Here is a 26,107-nt window from a genome sequence, read left to right as displayed (position 1 = left end):
TCTTATCATTTTATTTGTCTTTTTTGAAGATTTTAATTATTTATTTGAGATAGAGCAAGAACGAGTGAGGAAAAAGAAAAGAAAGCAAGAGAGCACAAGCAGGGGGAGCAGCAGAGGGAGAGGGAGAAGCAGGCTTCCCTATTGAGCAGGGAGCCAGATTTGGGGCTTTATCCAAGGACCTTGGGATCATGACCTGAGCCTAAAGCAGACACAGCCAATTGAGCCACCCAGGTGATCCTAAATCTTTTTTAATCTCATATTTTACTTCCAACCTTTTTGATTTCCATGTATCTTTTTTGTTGTCCTTAAAGAAATCAGGTGTGTGAAGGGGTATGTGATAACTGAGTAATGGACATTAAGAAGGGCATGTGATTTGCAAATATCTTCTCCCATTCTGTCAGTTGTCTTTTGGTTTTGTTAACTGTTTCCTTTGCTGTGCAAAAGCTTTTGATCTTGATGAAATCCCAATAGTTCATTTTTGCCCTTGCTTCCCTTGCCTTTGCCGATGTTCCTAGGAAGATGTTGCTGCGGCTGAGGTCGAAGAGGTTGCTGCCTGTGTTCTCCTCAAGGATTTTGATGGATTCCTTTCTCACATTGAGGTCCTTCATCCATTTTGAGTCTATTTTCGTGTGTGGTGTAAGGAAGTGGTCCAATTTCATGTTTAGTGAAATAAGTCAATCGGAGAAAGACAACTATCATATGATCTCCCTGATACGAGGACGTAGAGATGCAACATGGGGGGTTAGGGGGATAGGAAAATAATAAATGAAACAAAATGGGATTGGGAAGGAGACAAACCATAACTGACTCTTAATCTCACAAAACAAACTGGGTGTTGCTGGGGGGAGGTGGGATTGGGAGAGGGGGAGGGGGTTATGGACATTGGGGAGGGTATATGCTATCGTGAGTGCTGTGAAGTGTGTAAACCTGGTGATTCACAGACCTGTACCCCTGGGGATAAAAATACATTATATGTTTATTAAAAAAAAAAAAAAAAGAAGGATGAATACCCAACTTTTGTAGCAACATGGATGGGACTGGAAGTGATTATGCTGAGTGAAATAAGTCAAGTAGAGAGAGTCAAGTATCATATGGTTTCACTTATTTGTGGAGCATAACAAATGACATGGAGGACATTGGGAGATGGAGAGGAGAAGGAATTTGAGGGAAATTGGAAGGGGAGGCGAACCATAAGAGACTATGGACTCTGAAAGACAACCTGGGGTTTTGAAGGGGCAGAGGGTGGGAGGTAGGGGGAACGAGGTGGTGGGTAATAGGGAGGGCACGTATTGCATGGAGCACTGGGTGTTGTGCAAAAACAATGAATACTGTTATGCTGAAAAAAAAAAATAAATAAAATTTAAAATAAAAAAAAAAGAAGGGCATGTGATGTAATGAGCACTGGGTGTTAGATACAACTGATAAATCACTGTACACAGCCTCTGAAACTAATACACTATATGTTAATTAATCAAATTTAAATTTTAAAATTTTTAAAAATTAATAAAAAAAGAAACCATGTTGTTGTCATTACATTATTTTGCTAGGGTTTGCAAAGTTGTGATATATTAATTCATTTTTATTAATTTATTATATGAAATTTCTCTGTAAAAAAAGAAAATTTCTCCCTTAACTATTTGACTATTCTGAGATAAGATTTCACACAACACAGAGAGGGTAAAATTTTGACTTTTTCTTCAGTAATTACTATTTTTCAGGAAAGTAACAAATGATTTCTTATTCTGCAAACTGTTATAAATAGCTTATATATAATGTAGTTGAATATCAATTTAAATGTATTTGATATGATTCAGTCTAAGACTATTATGTTCATTGTTTCTCAAATAGTCCTATTTTTGGCCAGTAGTAGTCTCTTTACATTTTTTTCTGGGTCCTTTTGAAATAACCTCAGTAGATTTCGATCTCTGTCTTGCATCCTGATTCACCATATTCCAGGCTTATCTTGCATGTTTCCCCTATTCTTGGAATTAGCCATTTTCCCAGAGATCCTTGTATTTTGGGAGTGAAGTAGCATTCAGATACCATAGTCTGGTTTATGGGTGTTTTTTGCTACCATTTGTGTGTTTTTTTAAGAGAAAATATGCCCCACAATGAGATATCACCTCACACCAGTCAGAATGGCTAAAATTAACAAGTCAGGAAATGACAGATGCTGGAGAGGATGTGGAGAAAGGGGAACCCTCCTCCACTGTTGGTGGGAATGCAAGCTGGTGCAACCACTCTGGAAAACAGCATGGAGGTTCCTCAAAATGTTGAAAATAGAACTACCCTATGACCCAGCAATTGCACTACTGGGTATTTACCCTAAAGATACAAACATAGTGATCCGAAGGGGCACGTGTACCCAAATGTTTATAGCAGCAATGTCTACAATAGCCAAACTATGGAAAGAACCTAGATGTCCATCAACAGATGAATGGATAAAGAAGAAGTGGTATATATACACAATGGAATACTATGCAGCCATCAAAAGAAATGAAATCTTGCCATTTGCGACGACGTGGATGGAACTAGAGCGTATCATGCTTAGTGAAATAAGTCAATCGGAGAAAGACAACTATCATATGATCTCCCTGATATGAGGACATGGAGAAGTAACATGGGGGGGTAGGGGGATAGGAGAAGAATAAATGAAACAAGATGGGATTGGGAGGGAGACAAACCATAAATGACTCTTAATCTCACAAAACAAACTGGGGGTTGCTGGAGGGAGGTGGGATTGGGAGAGGGGGAGCGGGCTATGGACATTGGGGAGGGGAGGCGAACCATAAGAGACTATGGACTCTGAAAAACAACCTGAGGGTTTTGAAGGGTCAGGGGTGGGAGGTTGGGGCAACCTGAGGGTTTTGAAGGGTCAGGGGTGGGAGGTTGGGGGAACAGGTGGTGGGTAATGGGGAGGGCACGTTTTGCATGGAGCACTGGGTGTTGTGCAAAAAGAATGAATACTGTTACGCTGAAAAAATAAATAAAATGAAAAAAAAAAAAAAGAGAAAATATGCCCTAAATTCATACTTATATCTCCAGATTAAATTTAGGAATGTAGGATTTTATATTTAATATGTTTGATTTAGTTTATATCTATTTTCTCTAATGATGATAATGGTGCATTGAATTACTAAATTTATGGTAAATATTACTGAAATAATTTATGGTTTTTAAATAATTTGAATATTTTAAATTTACTTATGTAAGAAGGCATTAATATAGCAAGATAAAATTTATTTAGTAAGAAGACATTAATATAGTGAAAAATAAAGACAAAATGAAAAACCATCAAAATCCTAGCAACAGTGCATCTTTGTGTGTGTGTTTGTGCATGCGTGCATGTGTGCAAGTGTGCTAATTAAAAACACTTATTTGACAGTGAATTTAAAGGATTTAAAAGAGCCAAGTAAATGTTTAAGAAAGAAAAAAAATAAGAAAGAAAAAAAAATACTTCTTTTCAGTTATTTGTTCTTATAATAGCTCCTAGTAAGAAGTGTACAAATTACCATATTTTAAAATTATTTGAAATATTCTTTTTCTGGGGCAATCTGCCATCTTGATAAACAGAATATTTAATTTATTTCATTTTGGTTTTATTTTCAAAAGTCAATTAAATTTTTGATATTTAATTTTTATATATGTATTTGACATTGTTTTCTTTTTTCTTTTTTTAAGACTTTATTTATTTATTTTACACAGAGAAAGAGAGCAAGAGGGATGACTGGGTACCTCAGTCAGTTAAGCATCTGTCTTGGGCACGGGTCATGATCCTGGGGTTCTGGGATGGGGTTCCAAATCTGGCTCCCTGCTCAACAGGATCCTTCTTCTCCCTCTGCCTGCCACTCCCACTGCTTGTGCTCTCTCTCTTCCTCTGACAAATACACAATAGAAAATCTTTAAAAAAGAAAAAAAAGAGAGAGAGAGAGAAAGAGAAAGAGAGCAAGAGCTGGACAGACAGAAGGAGAAGGGAACGCAGGCTCTGCTGAGCAGGGAGCCTGAAGTGGAATTCAATCTCAGGACCCTGGGATCATTACCTGAGCCAAAGGTAGAGGCTTAACTAACAGAGCCACCCAGGCTCTTCTGTATTTGACTTTGGAGTCATAAATATTCTATATACTTTTATCTATCCACACATATATATATATTTATAAGTTATAAAGTGAAATTCACAAATTAAGGTATATTTAGAGAAATATAAGATCTCTGGTTTTTACTCTATTTTTTCCTTTCTTACACAAATAAATAGTTAATAAATTTTATTATTTCTTATATTTTAAAATATAAGCAACAGTAACACATGATAAAGAATTTTTCTACATTTATATATATTTTTTAATTTTACAGTATATCTTGGAGAATACTGCATAGAATTTCAAGAGCACTGTATTTACACTGTTCCTGATCAGTGAACAGTTAGGCTACTTTTGGTCTCTATAATGAAGAGACTTATGCAAAAGTCATTCTGTATTTTTGTAAGTTAAGTATAGCTATGGGAAAGATTTCCTGTTTGTGGGATCACAGTATCAAAGGTTAAGTGTATAGGAAATTTTACCAGGTATTCCCAAATTCACTTCCATAGGTGTTGTGTGATTTTGCATTTCTCACAGATGTTACAGTGTTTATTCTCCATAGCAACATAAATATGTTTTCAAATTTTGGGATTCCTGCCAATGTGATAGATGAGAAGTTATATCTCTGCATAGTTTAATTTGAAATTAGTTTCTTTTTAAGTAAAGTTGAGAATCTTTTATGTGATCAAGAGCCAATTCACATATTTATTTTTGATCACTCTGATTACATCTATATAAATTTTATACTTATAGAATGTAGATAATAGGAAGTGATGAATGGATAAATTGATAGACAGGGATTAACCATTAAAAATAATTATTTTTCTCTAGGTGTTTACTTTGCTCATGATGTGCCTGTCTGTAATGCTTTTTTCATTTCTTTCCTTTTTTTTTAATTTTTTTATTTTAAGGTTTATTTATTTGGGGATGGAGGAAGGGCAGAGGGAGAATGAGAAAGAAACTCAAACAAACTCTGAACTAAGCACAGCCAGTCCGAGGTTCATGACCTTCTCAGATCACGACCTGAACAGAAACCAAAACTTGGAGGCTTAACTGACTGTGCCACCCAGGTACCCCTGCAGGCAGTGCTTTCTTTTTTTACAGTTTCATGAAGTGCAAATTACCAATTCTTTTTTTTTATTTGAGTTTTAAGTCATAGTTATAAAATTTTCCTTATGTCAAAGTTATGTAACATTTAATCTACATTTTCTTTAGTATTTGCATAGATATCGTTTATACCTAACAAATAACAACCATTTTTTAAAAAATTGCTCATTATTTTAAGTATATAATCTGATGAGTTTTGACAAATGTAAATGTTTACCCATCAGTCCACTTGACATTTATAACCATTCCGTCATTCCAGAAAGCTGCACTGTACCACTTTACATTCAATCTCCACCACCCTCCCCTGCAGGCAACCACCTGACGACATTTTATCTAGAATGATGTTTTGGGTATGCAACTATGGTGAGAATGTCTGGCATATTTCTGGTTCTTTCAGCATATTGCTGATGATGAACATTTCTATGCCCAGCTAATGGTTGTTGTATGTAAAGCTTCAGTGAAATTCATGTAAAATATTTGTATGGAATATATTATCTCTCTCGGGAAAATACTAGAAGTGGAATTGGTAGCTCACGTGATAAGTGTTCTAACTTTGCACAATCTGCCAAACTTCATTTCCAAAGTGTTTGTACCATTATGCAGCCTGAGCAAGCAATGTGTGAGAGTCTCATTTGTTCCACACCCTCGCGGAGAGTTGCTCAATCTTAAATTTAGCCAATCCAGTGAGTTTCTAGTGAATATCAATGTTTTAAATTTGCACTTTTCTGATTACAAATTAAGTTAAGCTAATTTCTAAGAGCTTATTGGATATCCATATATCTTTTTTGAAATGTCTATAGTCTATTCTTTTTATCACGTATTTTAATTATTTAAGTCCTGAAACCAGGTAGTTTAATTTCTCCATCTTTGCTCTTCACTATTTTAAGTCCTTTGCATTTCCAAATGCATTTTTAAAATTACCATGTGCAAGTGCATGCACAAATATACATAGGCACATCCACATCTTTACAAAACTGCTGGGATTTGGGGGGCACTTTCTTTGTATCCATTTTGAGGCAATTTCTTTGTATCCTTACTGAGGAGAATGCATGTCTCAAATACCTTGAGTCTTCTAATCAATGAACATATTACATATTTCTATTTTGTTTGGATCTTCTTCAAATTCTTTCAGTAATATTTTGCATTTCTTAGTGTAGGAATATTGAATACTCTACTTTAAATTTGTTCCTAAGTATCTATTTATTATTATTAATTATTTTTAAATAACTGTATTTTATTTCCATATTTGTTGCTGGTACACAGAATTATCATTGAATTCTGTATATTAATCTTATATCCTAACTCTCTCCTTAATCAATTTAATGTCCCATCGCCAAAATCCATGAATTTCATCCCTAATGAACCATCTCCTACATAGTTGTATCTCTCAAGAGCAAAAGAGATCCAGAGAGGAATGTTTGGATTGAAGGAAAATAATATTTAGAGCCCTTTATTTATTTTTTCTTATTTTAGTATAGTTGAAACACAGTGTTACATTAGTTTCGAGTATACAACATAATGATTCAACTTCCCTATACATTATGTTATGGCCACCACAAGTGTAGCTACCATCTGTCACCATATGACACTATTACAATATCACTGACCATATTCCTCATGCTGTGTCCTTTATTCTTGTGTCTTATTCATTTCATAACTAGAAATCCTGGAAAAGAACACAGGTGTTAATATCACTGACTGACTGTAGCAACATTTTACTAGATATGTCTCCTAGATCTGTCTAGATATGTCTAGATAAGGCAATAAAAACAAAAATAAAAAATAAACTATTGGAACTACATCAAAATAAAAAGTTTTTTACAGTAAGAGAAACCATCAGCAAAACAAAGGGGCAACCTGCTGAATAGGAGATGATATTTGCAAATGACAGATCTGATGAGGCATTAATATCCCAAATAAGGAGTTACGCAATTCAAAACACACAAACAAAAAAATGATTAAAACATGAACAGAGGACCTGATAGACATTTTTCCAAAGAAGACATACAAATAGCCAGTAGACACATGAAAAGCTGCTCAACATCATTAATTATCAGGGAAATATAAACCAAACCACAATGAGATATCTTATACCTATCAGCAAGGCCAAAACCAGAAGGAAAAGAAATAACAAGTGTTGGTGAGGATATGGAGGAAAAAGAACCCTCCTGCTCTGTTGATAGGAATGTAAATTGGTACAGCCACTGTGAAAAACAGTAAGGAATTTTAAATAAGTAATTATTTCCATAAAAAATTCCAGTGATCAATAATATATCTATATTTTTCAAAGAAGGACATGAATTGAAAACATTTTGATAAACATGCACTAAAAGAAACATTTGACACTATATAAGAGGCGTATATTTTATTTATCAGTGTTAATGTGACACCGCATATTTTGGACCTAGTCTTAAATATCATTCTATTATTAAGAATATCTAAATAGCTCAAAAGTCTTAACAGTTCTAGAGTATACATTCTACCTGCCATTCATTGTAAAACAGATATATTTATTGGTAACTTCATTTTATTTTGATTTAGTTATTTTTAAAAGATTTTATTTATTTGACAGAGAGAGAGGCAGCGAGAGAGGAAACACAAGCAGGGGGAGTGGGAGAGAGAAGCAGGCTACCCTCCTAGCATTGAGCCCTACTTGGGCTTGATTCCAGGACCCTGGGATCATGACTTGAACTGAAGGCAGATGCTTAACGACTGAGCCACCCAGGTGCCCTGCTAACTTCATTTTAAAAAATTATTTCATTTTGGTAAGAACACTTAACATGAGTTCTACCCTCGCAACACACTTTTTTTTTCTTTTCTCTTTTTTTTTCTTTTATTTATTTTTTTTATTTGTTTATTTACAGCATAACAGTGTTCATTGTTTTGGCATCACACCCAGTGCTCCATGCAGTACGTGCCCTCCCTATTACCCACCACCTGGTTCCTCAACCTCCCACCCCCCTGCCCCTTCAAAACCCTCTGGTTGTTTTTCAGAGTCCATAGTCTCTCATGGTTCATCTCCCCTTCCAGTTTCCCTCAACTCCCTCTCCTCTCCATCTCCCCATGTCCTCCATGTTATTTGTTATGCTCCACAAATAAGTGAGACCATATGATACTTGGCTCTCTCTGCTTGACTTATTTCGCTCAGCATAATTTCTTCCAGTCCCGTCCATGTTGCTACAAAAGTTGGGTATTCATCCTTTCTGATGGAGGCATAATACTCCATTGTGTATATGGACCACATCTTCCTTATCCATTCATCCGTTGAAGGGCATCTTGGTTCTTTCCACAGTTTGGCGACCGTAGCCATTGCTGCAATAAACATTGGGGTACAGATGGCCCTTCTTTACACTACATCTGTATCTTTGCAGGGTCATAGGGAAGCTCTATTCTTAATTTCTTCAGGAATCTCCACACTGTTCTCCAAAGTGGCTACACCAACTTGCATTCCCACCAACAGTGTAAGAGGGTTCCCCTTTCTCCACATCCTCTCCAACACACGTTGTTTCCTGTCTTGCTAATTTTGGCCATTCTAACTGGTGTCAGGTGGTATCTCAATGTGGTTTTAATTTGAATCTCCCTGATGGCTAGTGATGATGAACATTTTTTCATGTGTCTGATAGCCATTTGTATGTCTTTCTTGGAGAAGTGTCTGTTCATATCTTCTGCCCATTTTTTGATATGATTATCTGTTTTGTGTGTGTTGAGTTTGAGGAGTTCTTTATAGATCCTGGATATCAACCTTTTGTCTGTACTGTCATTTGCAAATATCTTCTCCCGTTCTGTGGGTTGCCTCTTTGTTTTGTTGACTGTTTCCTTTGCTGTGCAGAAGCTTTTGATCTTGATGAAGTCCCCAAAGTTCATTTTTGCTTTTGTTTCCTTGGCCTTTGGAGACATATCTTGAAAGAAGTTGCTGTGGCTGATATGAAAGAGGTTAATGCCTATGTTCTCCTCTAGGATTCTGATAGATTCCTGTCTCACGTTGGGGTCTTTTATCCATTTCGAGCTTATCTTTGTGTACGGTGTAAGAGAATGGTCGAGTTTCATTCTTCTACATATAGCTGTCCAGTTTTCCCAGCACCATTTATTGAAGAGACTGTCTTTTTTCCATTGAATATTTTTTCCTGTTTTGTCGAAGATTATTTCACCATAGAGTTGAGGGTCCATATCTGGGCTCTCCACTCTGTTCCACTGGTCTATGTGTCTGTTTTTATGCCAGTCGTAACACACTTTTAAGTATACAATTAAGTATTATTGACTAGAGGTATACTGTTGTACTGATGATCTCTAGAGTTTATTTATCTTGCTATAACTGAAACTTTATAGTCTCCCCACTTCCCCTTTCCCCAGCCTCTGAGAACCATCATTCCACTCTGACTCTGTGAATTTGCCTATTGTAGATACCTCTTACAAGGGGAATTATGCATTATTTTTTCTTTTTGTAAATTACTTATGTCACCTAGGATAATGTTTTCAAGATGCATCCCTGGTGTCACAAATGATGGATTCCTTTTTCTTTTCTTTCTTTCTTTTTTCTTTTTTTGGCTGAATTATTTTCTATGTATGTACTACATTTTCTTTGTCCATTCTGACTGTGAATAGTGTTAAAGTGAATATGGAGGGCTACCTCTTTAAATTGTTTGAATAAATACCCAGAAGTAGGATTGTTGAATCATATGAGAGTTCTATCTTTTTTAAAAAAATTTTAAAGAACCTCCATACTATTTTCGGTAGTAGTTTTGCATTTTTACCAATAGTGTACAGGGCTCCAATTTCTCTACATTCTTGTGTATACTTGTCTTTGTTTGTTTTTGATAGTATCCATGTTAACAGGGTGAGGTGATATCTCATTGTGGTTTTGCTTTCCATTTCCTTGATTATTAGTGATGTTGAGAAAATTTTCATGTGCCTGTTGGTCTTCTTTGGAGAAATATCAATCCAAATCCCATACTCATTTTAAAATTAGGTTATTAGGTTTATTCTGCTATGAGTTGTTTATTTGGTAACTCAGCTTTTTTTTCATGTTGTTCTTCATATATTTATATATGTATATAAATATATATATATATTTCTTGAAGTAATCATGTACACTGTTCTTATTTGCTGTTGTTGTTTATCTGTAAGATTCTTCCCAGTTTTCTTTCTTGGATTTTTTACTCTCTAGAGAGAGATTGATCCATTTTTTAACCTCAGTCTTTTAGCAAATGCATAAACTTTATAAACCCTGGGTAAAGTATATTGAAAACCTGCCTAAGGGATCACTGGGAATGCAGGGAGGATTTTTGAATTCTCTTAATGCTAAATATTTTCTGTACTTTATCACCATGTAATGTGATGTTTTCTACAAAAAAATACGTTTTTTTTAAATCATGTTTTAAAAAGATTACCAACTCAAGATTTGGAGAACATGCTGTGAATCCTTCAGTAAGTCACTTGGACATCTATAAAATAAAGAATTTGGACTGAATGACATGAAAATTTATCTGCATAATCTTATGATTGTTTAACTTCTTTCAGAGTAGAAATTTGAAAGCTCCTCTTATCTTATTGTAATTAACAAAACAGTAGATTGCTATCAGATCATTTGGGCCAAGTAACCCAGTCTTTCTTCTTTTTAAATTCTTTTTCATTGGATAAATAAACCTGAAATTATAAAATGTGCTTATAATTAAAGGATCTTAGTCAATTCGGACACACACAAGTCCTAGTATATGACTTTACTCAATTTATATGTGCTTTTAAATTATTTGGTTTCATAGATATATTTATGATGCTCTATATTGATCTTTATTTTCGCAGTTCTGGGGCTGAACTCTGCACCTATTACTGTTCACCCTTTTCCTGTTATTAGCATCACATATGTCCCAGGCAAAACTGAAGATAATTTTATGTATAATGCACATCCAATAAATCATTATATCTTAAAGTTTCCACTACCTAATAGCAAATACCACCCATTTTTTATTTTTATTCAATGAAATTTAAAATAATTATCATAGTGCAATCAGCTTGGATCTGTTAACATTTATCTTTACAACTTTCTTCAAAACAGATTCCCATCATTTGCCAAACATATCTAATTTCTTTGCCTTAATGTGTCTTTCTCTCAACTCATAACCTGCCTGCCTGACTTTAGTTACATATTCTCATTTATACTCCATATATGTTTCATTGCTTTCTACCTTAAAACTGTTCACAAGGCAATGCCCACTTCCTAACACCACTTGCTTTTTCTTGGACATCCATTAGGTCAAGATAATTTTCTCTTTTCTACAGTCTTTGATATTTTTAAAAAGATTTTTATTTATGTGTTTATTTGACATAAAATAGAAAGAGGACAGGGGGAAAGGGAGTGGGAAGGGGAGAGAATCTCCAGCAGATTCCCTGCCAAGTGCAGAATATATGCAGGGCTCAATTTCAGGACTCAGATCATGACCTGAGCTGAAATCAAGAGTCAAAGACTTGGAGTGCCTGGTGGCACAATTGTTGAGCCTCTGACTCTTGGTTTTGGCTCAGGTCCTGACATTAAGCTCCATGTTGGGCTCTGTGCTAAGCCAAGCGTCAGCTCCAGGTGCTCTCTCCCTCTGCTCCTCCTCTGGAGCCCTTTCTCTCTCTCTCAAATAAATAAACAAATCTTTAAAAAAGAAAAAAAAAGAAAAAGAGTTGGAGGCTTAACTGACTGAGATATCCAGGCATTGCTCTTCTATAGCCTTTGGCATTTTGCTATTTATTTACTTGTTAATTTTTTTGGTGTGATTTTTGACTTGTTTTGTCCTTTTGGAACATAGAGACAGGTTGAATTTTTCCTCTACCTCTATACTTTCATCATCTCACTTAATTTTCACAATGATATTGGAAAATCAGTCCTATTTTTATCATTTAAAAGATCAGGAAAATGAGAGAAAGTTAACAAAATTTGGAAAATTTACTAAATTGGGAAAGTTAACTAAATTATTAATTATGATATTATATTACTAGTAATTACAATGGCAGAAACTTAAAGTCAAGGTGTTGTTTCTGATAGTGTAATTTCCAACACTTTAAGTTTTATAGAGATTTTTTTTTTTCTAAATAAAATTCCTCAGGAAATGTGAACCACAGGAAAACTTCATGAACTGTGCCCTGAGGAGGTTTCATCAGTTCATCAGTCTACCAGCTACCCAGCATAATACTATGTCCTTTGGAAGATATAAGAACCACATTCTAAAAATTTAAATTTAACTGGGAATATTTGACAGACACTGATAGAAATGAAACATATCACATCTATCCCTCAATCAAACTATTCTAATCTTTTCTTCTGCCAATGAATAAAGCCCATTAATAGAATAATATTTTATTAATTTTATTGCAAAATATATACATCTAATCCTAATCAAAAGAATTCAAACAATTTTTACAAATAAAAAGTATCAGCCAAACTTAAAAAAAAGCTTATATTAGTAAAGAACCATTTGAACATGAACATATAGTTTGTGCATAATATATGATATAATAGCATTATGCCATAATCAACAATGTGGGAGAACAAGCTGACAGTGGGTGGTGGATAAGAGATATGAAAGAATAATTCTTAAGAAAGTGCAGTCTTGGGGTGCCTAGGTGGCTCAGTCACTAAGACGCTGCCTTCAGCTCAAGTTATGATCCCAGGGTCCTGGGATTGAGCCCCGCATCCTGCTTCCTGCTCTGTGGGAAGCCTGCTTTTCCCTCTGCTACTTCCCCTGCTTGTGTTCCTTCTCTCATTGTCTTTCTCTGTCAAATAAATAAATAAAATCTTTTTAAAACGAAACAAAGTGCAGCCTTGTGTTCTATTTTCATCATTTTTTCAATAATTTAAGAACTTTTGTTTATACTTTACTTAAAATGTATTTAAAAAATACGTTTAGGGGTGTCTTGGTGGCTCACTTGGGTAAGCATCTACGTTTGGCTCAGGTCATGATTCCAGAGTCCTGGAATCAAGCCCTGCGTCAGGCTCCCTTCTCAGTGGAGAGTCTGTTTCTCCATTTCCCCATGCTCATTATCTCTCTCTCAAACAAATAAATATGATCTCTAAAAACACAAAAATAAAATAAAAATATAAAAAATAAGTATCAAAAAGAAAAAGAAAAGGAAAAGAACTTTAAGATATGTGAAAATGACCACATGTCTGAGACTGAATTTATAGAAGATATTCCCTCTTTATGCCTTATCTTTGATTGACTATGAAAAGTAAACTGTTGTGGATTTATCCAAACAGGGCACATAATTCAAATTTATTCAATTTTATATTCTCTGAGTAAAGAAGATAGTGTTAAAAATTGTAACTGTGTCTTTACCTGAATTTTTAATGTCAAAATATCATATTTTATACATTATAGTATATTTTTGCATGCTATTGCATTTATTGTTATATATTCTTAAAAAGTGATTTCTTTTTGGAAACTTATACTCATTATGATGAAAAATTATTAAGTTATTATATGAGGTAAGTCTTTTTAGAAATTGATTTTCCATAAAAGAGACTCTTAACTAAGGAGAACAAACTGAAGATTGATGGAGGGAAGTGGGCGGGGGAATGGGCTAAATCGGTGATGGGTATTAAGGAGGGCACTAGTTACGATGAGCACTGGGTGTTATATGTAAGTCATGCATCACTAAGTTCTACTCCTAAAACCAATATTGCACTATATGTTAACAACCAGAATTTAAACAAAAATTTGAAACAAAAAAATTATGTTTTAAAAAAATTAGAAGTTTATTATTATTTTTTAAGTGTTTTTAGGGATTATGTTAACAAAAGAAAAAAATTATTTAAATATTTCTGGGTAGGGGCGTCTGGGTGGCTTAGTCAGTTAAACTTCTGCCTTCTGCTTAGGTCATGATCTCAGGGTCCTGGGATCAAGTCCTTCAACTGAATCCTCGCTCAGAGGGGAGACTTATCCCTCTCCTTCTGCCACTCCCCCTGCTTGTGCTCTCTCTTCTTCTGTCAAATAAATAAACAAAGTCTTTAAAAATAAATAAGTAAATATTTCTGGGTATATTTTCATTAATTCACAATACTTTTAATATTTAGAAAAATTGTTTTCACTGACAGGCTGCAGTGAAAAGATTCTATTACTTACATGCTCCAAACATTTTTACATAGAAGTATTGCGAGGAGATTTTTGACACAGTAAGGTGATTATACTTGTGACATTCTCATAAGTAGTATGGAGACAACAATATCATCTTTCCATTCTTCTATTTTACCTTAATTCTGAACCTTTTTAAAAAGTAAGATATAAATGACAGATAAATCATGAGTCAACTGACACTTTTCTTAAGAACTAACATGGATATTTGTGAATTCTAGAAAGAAACATCAACTAAAAATCTTTAATGTTTTAAATAAATTACTACATACACACTCACAAATTAAACTAAAGTTAATTTTATTGAAAAAAAATGTGTCCCAGTGATGATTCATTAAAAAATGTTTCGTTAAATGGGGGCGCCTGGGTGGCTCAGCGGGTTAAAGCCTCTGCCTTCAGCTCAGGTCATGATCCCAGGCTCCTGGGATCGAGCCCCGCATCGGGCTCTCTGCTTGGCTGGGAGCCTGCTTCCTCCTCTCTCTCTCTCTGCCTGCCTCTCTGCCTACTTGTAATCTCTATCTGTCAAATAAATAAATCTTAAAAAAAAAAAAAAAGTTTCGTTAAAAACAAAAAAGAAAAAGGAGAGAGGCTCACACACCAAATAGGTTTAAAAACAAAAAACAAACAAAAACCCTCTTCTTTCCCCTTTTGTAGATCCTTGGTGCACTTTCTTATATTAAAAGTTACTGTGTTGGGGCGCCTGGGTGGCTCAGTAGGTTAAGCCGCTGCCTTTGGCTCAGGTCATGATCTCAGGGTCCTGGGATCAAGTCCCACATCGGGCTCTCTGCTCGGCAGGGAGCCTGCTTCCCTCTCTCTCTCTCTCTCTGCCTGCCTCTCTGCCTACTTGTGATCTCTCTCTCTCGCTGTCAAATAAATAAATAAAATCTTAAAAAAAAAAAAAAAGTTACTGTGTTTTCTCCCCTGGAAAAACCTGTTACGATTTTTTTTTTTAATATTTTATTTATTTAACAGAGAGAAATCACAACTAGGCAGAGAGGCAGGCAGAGACAGAGGAGGAAGCAGGCTCCCTGCGGAGCAGAGAGCCTGACGTGGGGCTCGATCCCAGGACCCTGAGATCATGACCTGAGCCGAAGGCAGTGGCTTAATCCACTGAGCCACCCAGGTGCCCCCTGTTACGATTTTTTAATTCAAAAGTCCCCCAATTCACCACAAACCTACCACAAACTGACCATAAAACTACCTAATAATATTGTTCACAGTAGATTATTGGGTAATTTACACATTAAAATTTCAGAGTAATTTTTATCTATCACAACTGTAGAATGCTGATACTCCATCAGGACTCAAACAGCACATTCAGGCAGTGAGTTTTGTAAAAAAAAGTTCTCTTGGAACATAGACACACAAATTTGTGTCTTCCCACTGTAACTACAGAGATGAGTTAGTGTACTATGAACTATGTATTAGCTAGTGCTTTACAGAAAAAGTTTGCCCACTGCAGATCCTAAATTTTTAACAGTCAATTGACCGGAAGATAAGTTTATCATGCATGATATTTTAAAAGTTAAGACACACAACTAAAGCATGGGCCATGCAAGCTCAAGGATATTTTGGGCCCAAAGATACTTTAATGTAGGCTTAATATATGACCAAAGAAGAAAAGTTCTGAGACCTACCATGTTTTCCACTCTGAATCATAGATAATTACATATGGCTGTGATAATTGTAAAATGGGAACGTTTCAGATGCAAGTATCATCAATTGTCCCCAGTGGCTATGAAACAATTCCAGCAATGTAATTTTAAAATATGTAATTTAAACTGTAGTGGTGTTAATCTTACTGAGCAATCACATCATCCATCCTGACCTTTTCGAATACAAATGTCAATTGTGTGGTTGTAGATCATGAAAAATGAGATGTAATGTTAACTATATCACTTATGTATCTTGGTATGAGATGGTTAGCCTTGTTCCCAAAGGTCACCATGTATTTTTTTAATATGATATTTGTTTTTTCTTATGACATAAGTTTAAATAAATGTTTATTATGCCTATCTATCAGGAGACCTGTTATATTGTAGCTTTTTAGCTTGTCAAATCAGATGATATTTTTCTGGAAAAGAAACTGCACAGATTTCGAGAGGAAATGAGACAATGGATAAAAATATAAAGATAAGCTTCTAATATAAGAGTGGCCCCAAATGAGCTATGAAGCATCTAATAAGAGGCCTTTTCTACATACAAACCAAGCCACATATAACCGGGACAAGGTTATATATGTCAGATTTTTAAAAATAAGTATTTCCAAAAACCTTTTCCACTTTTTCACAACATAATAGCTTGACAAGTTATATGCAAAAGCTTTTGTATTTCCTATCATGCACCACAGTTTTTGCTACTGTAGAGAAATACTCTCAAATTATCATAACATCCATTTAAGAACAATATGAATAATACAGCACTTCTTATGATTCAAATGGAATTAATAAAAATTTAAAGTTCTTTTTCTGAGGTGGGATGTTATTTGGAGAGTCTTGGAGGACTCTCAAGGAGAAAGTAAAACTGGATTTTTGTGCAGACTCTATGTAGTGCTGGATCACACACAACTTCCATCCAGAGTCTCAGTTTGCTTATCTAATAAAGGGGATAGAATATTAATCTTGTGTGCAACAAGGCTTTTTATGTAAAGATCAAAGGACACCTTCCAAGCAAACGTTATTCCCTGAAAAATGTTGTTAAAAAGATCAAGATGAATTAGTGTACCTATACATTTTGTTTTCAAATGGATGACCAGATGATTGGTAGTCCTTTTCCTCCTGTTTTATTTGAGGTATACGTGATGAATAAAAATTGTGTGCATTTCAGGTGTGTACATGATGTTTGATATAATGTTTGATATACATATATAATGTGAAATGATCACCACAATCAAGCTAATCAAATGTCCATCATTATTTCATATATATACATATATATGAAATATATATATAAATATATATATTTATATATAAAGTTAACATTTTTCCCTTGGTAAGAACAATTAAAATTCATTCTCTTACTCTGCAAATTTCAAGAGTACAGTAGAGTTTCAACCATAGTCACTATGCTGTGCTTTAGATCTCCAGAATTTATTCACAGTGCATATCTGAACTTGTAATCTTTGACCAACATTTCTCTATTTTCCCCATGCCCACCCTTTCCAACAACTATTCTATTCTCTGCTTCTATGAGTGGGATAAAGACCTGAATAAATGTTTTTCCAAGGAAGCCATACTGATGGCCAGCAAGTGTATGAAAAGATGCCTAGTATCACCAATCATCAGGGAAATGCAAATCAAAACCCAGATGAGATACCACCTCACACGTGGGGTGGGTATATGCTATGGTATGCACTGTGAGTTTTGTAAGACTGATGATTCACAGACCTGTACCCCTGAAACAAATAATACATTATATGTTAATACAAAATGTGGACCAAAAAAAAAAAAAATGGCTAGTATCAAAAAGACAAAAAAATGACAAGCGTTGCTGAGGCTGTGGAGGAAAGGGAACCCTCATTCACTCTCTGTGGGAATGAAACTGGTGTAGTCACTGTGGAAAACAATATGGAGGGGTCTCAAAAAATTAAAAATAGAGCTACCATATGACACAGCAATCCCATTTCTGGGTTTGTCTCTGTCTGGGCTGCTATCACAAAATATCACACCCTGGATGACTTAAAAACAACAAACTTTGATCTCTCACCATCTTAGAAGCGAAAAGTCTCAGATCAGGATGCCAGTGTGAAAAGCCCCCTTCCAGGACTTCTCATTTTATCCTCAGTAGTGTAGAAGGAGTTAAGGGTCTATGTGGGTTCTCTTTTAAAAGGTCACTAACCATATTTATGAAGGCTCTACCCCTATGACCTAATCACCTCCCAAAGGCCCCACCCAACCCTGTCAGTTTGAGGGGTTAGGATTTCAAGATATGACTCTGGGGAGGACACAAACATTCAGATCAAATGAAATCACTATCTCAGAAAGATATCTGCATGCTAATGTAGATTGTAGCATTATGAATTTGTGATAACACTGATGAATCTAGAGGACAGTGTAAGTAAAACAAGCCATTCACAGGACAAATACCATATAGTCTCATTTATATGCTGTTGGCTTTCCATGATGTCAAGATATAATTCCTAGATGCTTCTTGGCATAAAAACAATGCACAAAATTTAAAAAGCAAAATCCTTGGTCATCATGTTAATAATTTATGCTAAGCATGTTTGAAGACAGACACAGTTCAGGGGCTAAGTTTAGATGGCCTAAGTTGGTGTAGTCAGCAGCTTCTCAGGGAGGCAGCCAGTTGACAGCGAGCATAGGGACTCCCCAACACATATGATAAACTGAAATTTAAGGTCTTAAATCTGAGGTTTATATCCAAGGTGGTAAAGCAGAGAAAATTCCAACAGGTAAGATTATTTCAAAACAATATTAGATAATCAGTAATTCAGAGTGAGTGAGGATCTAACAAAGAGGGGGAAATTAGTGGCTGTCCTCTCACTCTGAGTTTATTTCCATGTTGATCAGGGAAAAAAACAAGTTGCCAAGTGGACATGTGAAGCAGCTGCATCACCAGGAAGATCAGAAGTCAACAGGCATTCCACTAGTGAAGAGAATTATATTCACGTGTGTTCTCTATTTTACTGATTCCGTCAAAATATATTGACCTTAAACTTACTTTGAGCCAGATACGGATAATGTCCTAGGGATGTACATACAAATGAGATTACTGTTCTCCAAGAGTTTTCAGTTAAAAGAAGAGACAAGCCAGTATACAAAAAATACAAAACAAGGTAACAAATAGTATTCTGGAGTTCTGTAAGTAGGGGGAAAATGGATACCCAACACAGCCTTGGAAGTCAGGCCAGAGAACACACTGGAAGTATTACTAATACGGCCCACTGATTCAAAGCAAGAAATTCAGACTCTATTTTTTTTAGAGTATTTTATGCACATATTTATTCAGCCTAAACAGATGAACTATTTTTGAACAAATATGTTAATTATAGTGTGTGCTTGCAACCCAGCTGCCTGTACATACCAAAATAATAGTGTAGGATTTTGGTTCCCTGTTTGGCATATTTTCTATGTATTGAATGATCTTACCCTGCGGTGCCAAAACCAATATGTTAGGGCATTGGTCTGGTCTATAAAAAATGACATTTCAATTAACTTTCCAGGAAGACTGTCAACTCAGACCCCATCTTACAAATTAAGAGAGTTAGAAATGCCCATGGGATATGGTTGAAGGGGTTGAGGAAGATGGCGGTTCTCACTCCCTGGTTCTCCACACCTCCTTACTAGATGAGATCAATGGATTAAGCTTTGACCTTTTAGAGTTCTCTCTATATTCATTTCTTTCAAAGGCATTCATGGAACATTTTACCAAATTTTCCCAGTGCCCTGCAAACCCACTTCAAAATATCATCTGTGTGCCTAGACCCAACTGAGTGAGACCATCCAATACTATATTAAAGATTTTGGCAGACCAAAGTGAGGCAGACCTTGTGAGGACTCGGTGCACAGTGGAATATTAAACATTCCCTGTCAACTACTGTAGTTTTGAGCCAGAATGATTTTTGTTGCAAGTAGAATTGTAGAACACGTCCTCTTGCAGAATTTGCTGGTGCCTATCTTATATATGTTCCTGCCTCGTTGAGGTGCAATGTGCCAATTTTCCTCCTCTGTCAAACTGGGACTGTTTTCTCACTGACAGTGCTGCTGTCTTATTAAAATGTTTCCGTGGTTGGCTAGCCTCAGTTGCCAAGGTAACTGTCCTGATGTGTGTTGCCTTTAGGAGTTTATCATTAGATACCTGAAAACCTTGACTGCATGTAACTAATAAAAGCTATCAAGGTAATGCGCCTTTGTGTTTCACGTGGTATTTTCCAGAGACTCGAAAAATATGTGATGATGCTGAGCTTCTATTCATACTTAGTTATTATCAAAGGCTTTGATGGGATTATATCAATCTTTTCTACATTCTTAAAAGTTTTGGCTTATAAATAGGGAACCCAATTTAAAATATTCTATTCATTTATTTTATGTCAAATTTCATGCAAAAACAATTTGATGGAGCATTTGACATTGGTGAGGACAATTCCAAAGGAACAGAATCAATGTGAAACTTTCTTAGACCTCTAAACTTTCTTCTCTTACTTTCTATTCTGTCTCTGATCCAGGCTGCTGAGTCAACTAGTAATGGCATCAGGATTATTCCCTCTTCTCAAATTTCATCCTTCTCCACTCACCCCAAAAGCCAGAAGATATCTGACTTTGGAGTTCAGATATATTTTGGCTTATGGCTTTGCCGTGCTTCACTATTCATTCATTCATTTATTCATTCATTCATTCATTCATCTTTTCTGAGCCTTGGTTTCCTTATCTATGTAAAGTTAGATAAGGATTGATCATGAATGAAATATTGATAATAAATTAACATAATTTAGTACAGTATCTGCCACATTGTTGGTTTTAAAATAATTATATCTATTATCAAAAGTGAATCACTTGTCTTTTCATATGAAATTAATTTGATGTTTTCTTTCCATCTGTGTTGGTAAAATGATTGATAAGGAGTGTGCAGCCTCCTAATGAGGTCTATTAAAATGAGTCTAGGGAGACTTTCCCACCCTCTAAACACTGGCAAGAATTTCCAGTCTACTAAATTATGAGAATCCTTGCATTTTAGCATGCTTGTTCTGGGGGTAAGTTGTGTTTTCAGAAGTGTCTAATGAAAAAAAACCAACTCAGAGTAGGTCAGGCAATGCTTTATTCATTGTCTTGCTGAGGCTTGTAGCCTGGGAGACAGTCTCAAACTGCTCTGAAGAACAGGGAATTATATACAAAAAAATGGGAAAGGAGTGTATGTACTTATGAGCAGTTCTCCAAATATTTCTGCATCACAAAGGTATGATTTGTTGTAAAAATTAAGGCTTTTTGATTTTCACACAGACTTCAGAAAGACACTTAGGTCATCTTAATACATTATATTTCTATTGCATCTCATTATTCAAAAATATTGCCTCATGCCTCTGCTTCACTGGTTTTCTGGTTCTTGCTGTGCTTGATTTCTCCTTGAAATCAAGGACTTGAAAAGGTCACACACCTAAGGCTGTGACATCAGTCACCTACTGTGATTTTAACGCCCAGGGGTCTCTTCAACTGACACACACCCGCAGGCCAAGTATTGCACATTAAGCCATTGTTAGGAATTAGCATCACAAGTTGGAGAGCTTATGCATACACTAACATGGGGTATTGGACGTAAGATATATATTAGAGATCAGCACCCGTGAAAGAAAAAGTGAGGGAGCACGATGGGGCAGAGGCAGAATTTTACCTCTGATATGGGTTCAACAAAGTCCTGGTCAACCTGCAGAGGAGGCCTACTTGAGTCTTCTCTGTCAGCGTTACCCTATCTGGACCTGAAATGACTGTATGTACACCCCAGCCTTCCCATTCTTCCAGGGTGGACTGACTGCCTAGGAAAAGTCACATCTTCTGGGCGGCTGCTCTCTGCTGACCACACTCCTGTGGCAGGGCAACCCTTTCTTGAGGGAGGTCTGGGTGGCTCCATCTGTGTCTATCACAGGTAGATTAACTAGCTGTATTTGAAAAGAAGTGACCTGGACCCAGATTCTGTGAGACAATGACAGACACACTTTGCAGAGGTACTTGAAACAACAGATTCTGCTTTTGGTGAGTTACATTCCATGTGTGTGCTCCCCCCTCACTAGGGAAACCTAAACCATGAATTCATGCGAGAGGAATCATGAGGAAAACAAGAGAAAAGAGAGAAACCCCAAAAAGAAAAGATTAATTGAGCTTGTATCAGGTCAACAGGGCCGTTGATTTACTTAGAAAGCAACAACCAGTTCTTTATTTTATCTCCCCCTGTGTAAGTTGGGACTTGTCTGATCAGACTTGCCCTTACATTCATATTCGTACTCAACTCTTCATTTTTTTAACCTCATCACTTTCAATCTTGCAAGGAAAAAAAATGTCTTTCCGATGCCTTCTTTATTTAGTTTTCTAGAATTAGGGAAGTCAACATCCAAGTACACTGAGCACAACTAAAATGATTCCTCACTGTAGAGCTTTTTGGTAGGTGGGGAGGCACTGCTTATGTTTCCCATAGCTTCCCCATGAAGTTTCTCCAGCATTCTGAGGATGCTTGTGTGACCCCACACAGAGTTACTTCTTTTAGCTTCTTCCTCTCCTTAAAGAAAAGGATGCACTAATATTTTCTCCACCCTGGCTCTCTTCTCCTTCTAAAAACTTTGTATAATCTTATGCAATGGTGATGCAAAATGACTTAAAACATAGCATTAGGTATCAATAAAACTCAAGGGAATGAAAAGCACACTACTATAAATTATATTGCCTTGATGGGTCATTATATAGGCATCAGCAAGCTTTAAAAAATCACAGTGGTTAGACAAAATAATTTGCATTGCCCAATATCTTGTAAAAACAGCTGAATGTTTTATTCCACAAATTTCCTTCTCTGGTTATGCCTCAATGATTTTCACTTACTAAGTAACTTCACTGAGCCATGAAAACGTTCTCCCCAGGCTCACAGAGCTCACTAGAATTTTTGTTCACAAAATATTGATTTCATGATTAAACTTTCCGTTAGATAAAAACTCAAGGTCTGAGCTTTAGACTTTTCATACTGGGTTGCATTTATGGTTTGAAAATCCTTGAAAATTGTCTATTTCCATTAATAAAATATAGAGATAATGTTCTACATGGAGAAGATTAGATTTATTCCCAAATCCCCATTGCTCACAAGAGGCTAGTAGTCTGTCAAATTTATGATTATATTTAAATACTTAAATTTTATTATGTGGGCCACAGGACATTATTTTTACTCCTGTTAAGTAAGTCTGGAAGTTATCAGGAAATAAAATTGACATGTGGTTCTTAGGTGGATGCACACTGATATCTCTTTGACTACACTTTTTTTTTTTTAAGGATTTTATTTATTTATTTGAGCGAGACCACAATCAGTTGGTAGAGCATGCAGAGAGAGAGAGAGAGAGAGAAGCAGACTCTCTGCTGAGCAGGGAGCCCAATGCAGGGCTTGACCAGGACCCTCAGATGGTTACCCTACCAGAAGGCAGATGCTTAACCACTGAGACACTCAGGTGCACCTCTTGGACTACTTTTGATTATTGTCTTTTCTCCCACAAACAAAGATGCTTACAACGGGGTAAATTTTCTAAATTCAGTTTATAATGATCAAAAGAATTTAAGTGGTGATGTGAAGTACTTAAACAAACTATGATTAGGTTCTGCTTATAGTTCTTCTACTAATCAGATACTTTGAAATACTTGATTTCCTTTCTAAGTCCCTCCATTATTTGGTTGACAAATCTTTGCAAACACTTAGGTGATTCTTAAAATTGCAATACATTAGGTCTTTAATAGAGTGATTCAAAGTTCTCTTAAACACTCCAGTATCATTTTTAAATTTAGAAAGACTTCAATTTAAAATCTAAATTCTCAATTATACATTTGAAATTGGAGTTACATATTGAAATCATTTTCCTAAAGGTCAATTTCCTAAATTGTCTTAAATAGTTAAAATCCAAATATTCAAGATTAGATTTCCTAAAATAAAATATTAACAATAGTCAGTTATATTTTTTATGATTCAAAACTTTCATATGTTTTAAAATACTTAGCACTAACACTACAATTATATAAGCCTATGGGATTTAAAGGGCTGCTTTCCTCAAACAATATTTTTGGAGCAATGCTTTTGCTTTCCCAAGTATTAAAGAATGGTTACTATTGGCTAGGATGAAGCTGAACCTTTGAACACCAAGGATACAGGTGAACTCTATTTATAGTTGCCAGTGACTCCATGACAAACAGATGGAAGAGGTAATGTGAAGCAACATGTCCCTTAGGTTTGGAACCTACGTTTTAAGCCAGATTAAAGTATGTAACTGGTGCCTGATGGCTCTAGCTCTTGGTCAGAATATGGTTTTTGCTGCTCAAATGTAATTGATTTTCTCCTACAACTCTTAAGATACCCTGCTTCTTGTATGATACATCTTCTCTTAGAATCATATAATATCTTCAAACATGAAAATAATATCCAATTGAAATTTTTCTGTTTCTCATGGGTTCTTTTTATTGGGTATTATCAAAATTGGTTATTTTTAGCAAGGGCAGGTTCTTCACCTTCTAAAGAGATAGGATTATTCTAGGTTATTTCTAATGTTTATAATATGATAGAATCTCAAAGTTGAAGCATATATCAAAGTAGCATCCAGTCTACTTACTCATTAGATAAAAAGAATAGCTTTTTAAAAAGAAATCTGTAGTATATTATGAACATTTATGTATTCTTAACTCCTTATTATCAGTGTCATTATCATTTACTCATAATGTCATTGTGCCCAACTTTTTTTATTGGGGTAACCATATAATCTTACCATCCAAACAGGGGAACTTCTGAGAGTAAATGAGGGAATCATTACTAATTAAGTAATCAGAACTGTCCTGGGAAAACTAGGACAACCTGTCACCCAAGTTATCATCTGAAATGTTTAGAGCATTTCCATTCACAAGGAATTTTCTAGAGCACTACTTTTTACATTCTATGCTCCCTTAATATTTTTTTTAAGATTTTATTTATTTTTTTGACAGAGATCACAAGTAGGCAGAGAAGCAGGCAGAGAGAGAGAGGAGGAAGCAGGCTCCCTGTCAAGCAGAGAGCCCAATGCGGGACTCGATGCCAAGACCCTGAGATCATGACCTGAGCTTATGGCAGAGGCTTAACCCACTGAGCAACCCAGGCGCCCTCCCTTACAGGTTTTTAGCCAGCTAAATTTGAGTACCACTGTGGTACTAAAAATGTTCAAATAAGGTCACACTGAATAAGTAGGAGATGGCAGACCTGGAACTCTGTACCTCAGCATCCCCTCAGAGGTATACCAGGAGTCCTGAGGCTCCACTATGGAAATATGATGTTCCACAGGATTATTTGAGAGCAACTGCTTTAATGGAGAAACAATAATGCTCATCAGACGTCCATGAGGTGCCAGAACATATACATGTAATTGGCTGGGAACAATAGAGCTGAGATTTAAATCCATGTCTAATTGATTGCAAAGTCTTATTCACATTCCTCTGAAGAAAATGCATTGCATTTTTATATAATTCTTATTTTAGAAAGTTCCTCATTGTATCAGTCAGGTCACTCTAACTTATTCTATACCAGTTGCAAAAACCTCCAAAAAGGGAAAAAAAAAATAAAAGGACCAACAGAAGTAGGTTCTTAAAACAGAAATGTTTTGGGCACGTGGGTGGCTCAGTGGGTTAAGCCTCTGCCTTCGGCTCAGGTCATGATCTCAGGGCCCTGGGATCAAGCCCTCTTCAAAAAAAAAAAAAAAAAAAATGGAAATTTTATTGTTCCCACTATAGATTCATTGCAGGATGACAAGACACTACTTATCACATTCTCTGAAGTACATAGGTTGTAGGAATTCTATCTTAACAAAAAATTCTATGATCCCAGAAGCAAAGAAGGAAAAAATGGTGAAATATTCATTACTTCTTAAAGTTTCTATATGAAAATAACAAATGTCTTTTTCTTTCACATTTAATTAGCCAGAACAAGTTATAGGGCCATATCTAAGTTAAACAGAATGAGGATTTATAACTCTTTCTTACGGAAGGTGACCAAAAAAATACAGTCAGTTGACCATGATCTTCAACAAAATCTATATTTTTGAACTGGTCATTAATATTCCTTCTTCTTTACTAAGGGATCCATTATTGTGACAGCCCTCAT

General features: G+C 35.7%; 1 long non-coding RNA gene across 1 annotated transcript; it reads left to right on the top strand.

Annotated features, from left to right (window-relative positions):
• Positions 1-309: 309 nt before the first annotated feature.
• On the top strand, positions 310-17,722 carry LOC123955099. The gene is made up of 3 exons (XR_006821211.1): positions 310-320; positions 870-917; positions 17,654-17,722. It is a non-coding gene; the product is annotated as an uncharacterized LOC123955099 (long non-coding RNA).
• The last annotated feature ends 8,385 nt before the right edge of the window (positions 17,723-26,107 follow it).

This window comes from Meles meles, chromosome 13 (genome assembly GCF_922984935.1).
Source record: "Meles meles chromosome 13, mMelMel3.1 paternal haplotype, whole genome shotgun sequence".
Classification (NCBI taxonomy): Eukaryota; Metazoa; Chordata; class Mammalia; order Carnivora; family Mustelidae; genus Meles; species Meles meles.
The sequence above is the reverse complement of the archived record's forward strand: the minus strand, read 5'-3'. Positions and strand labels throughout refer to the sequence as shown.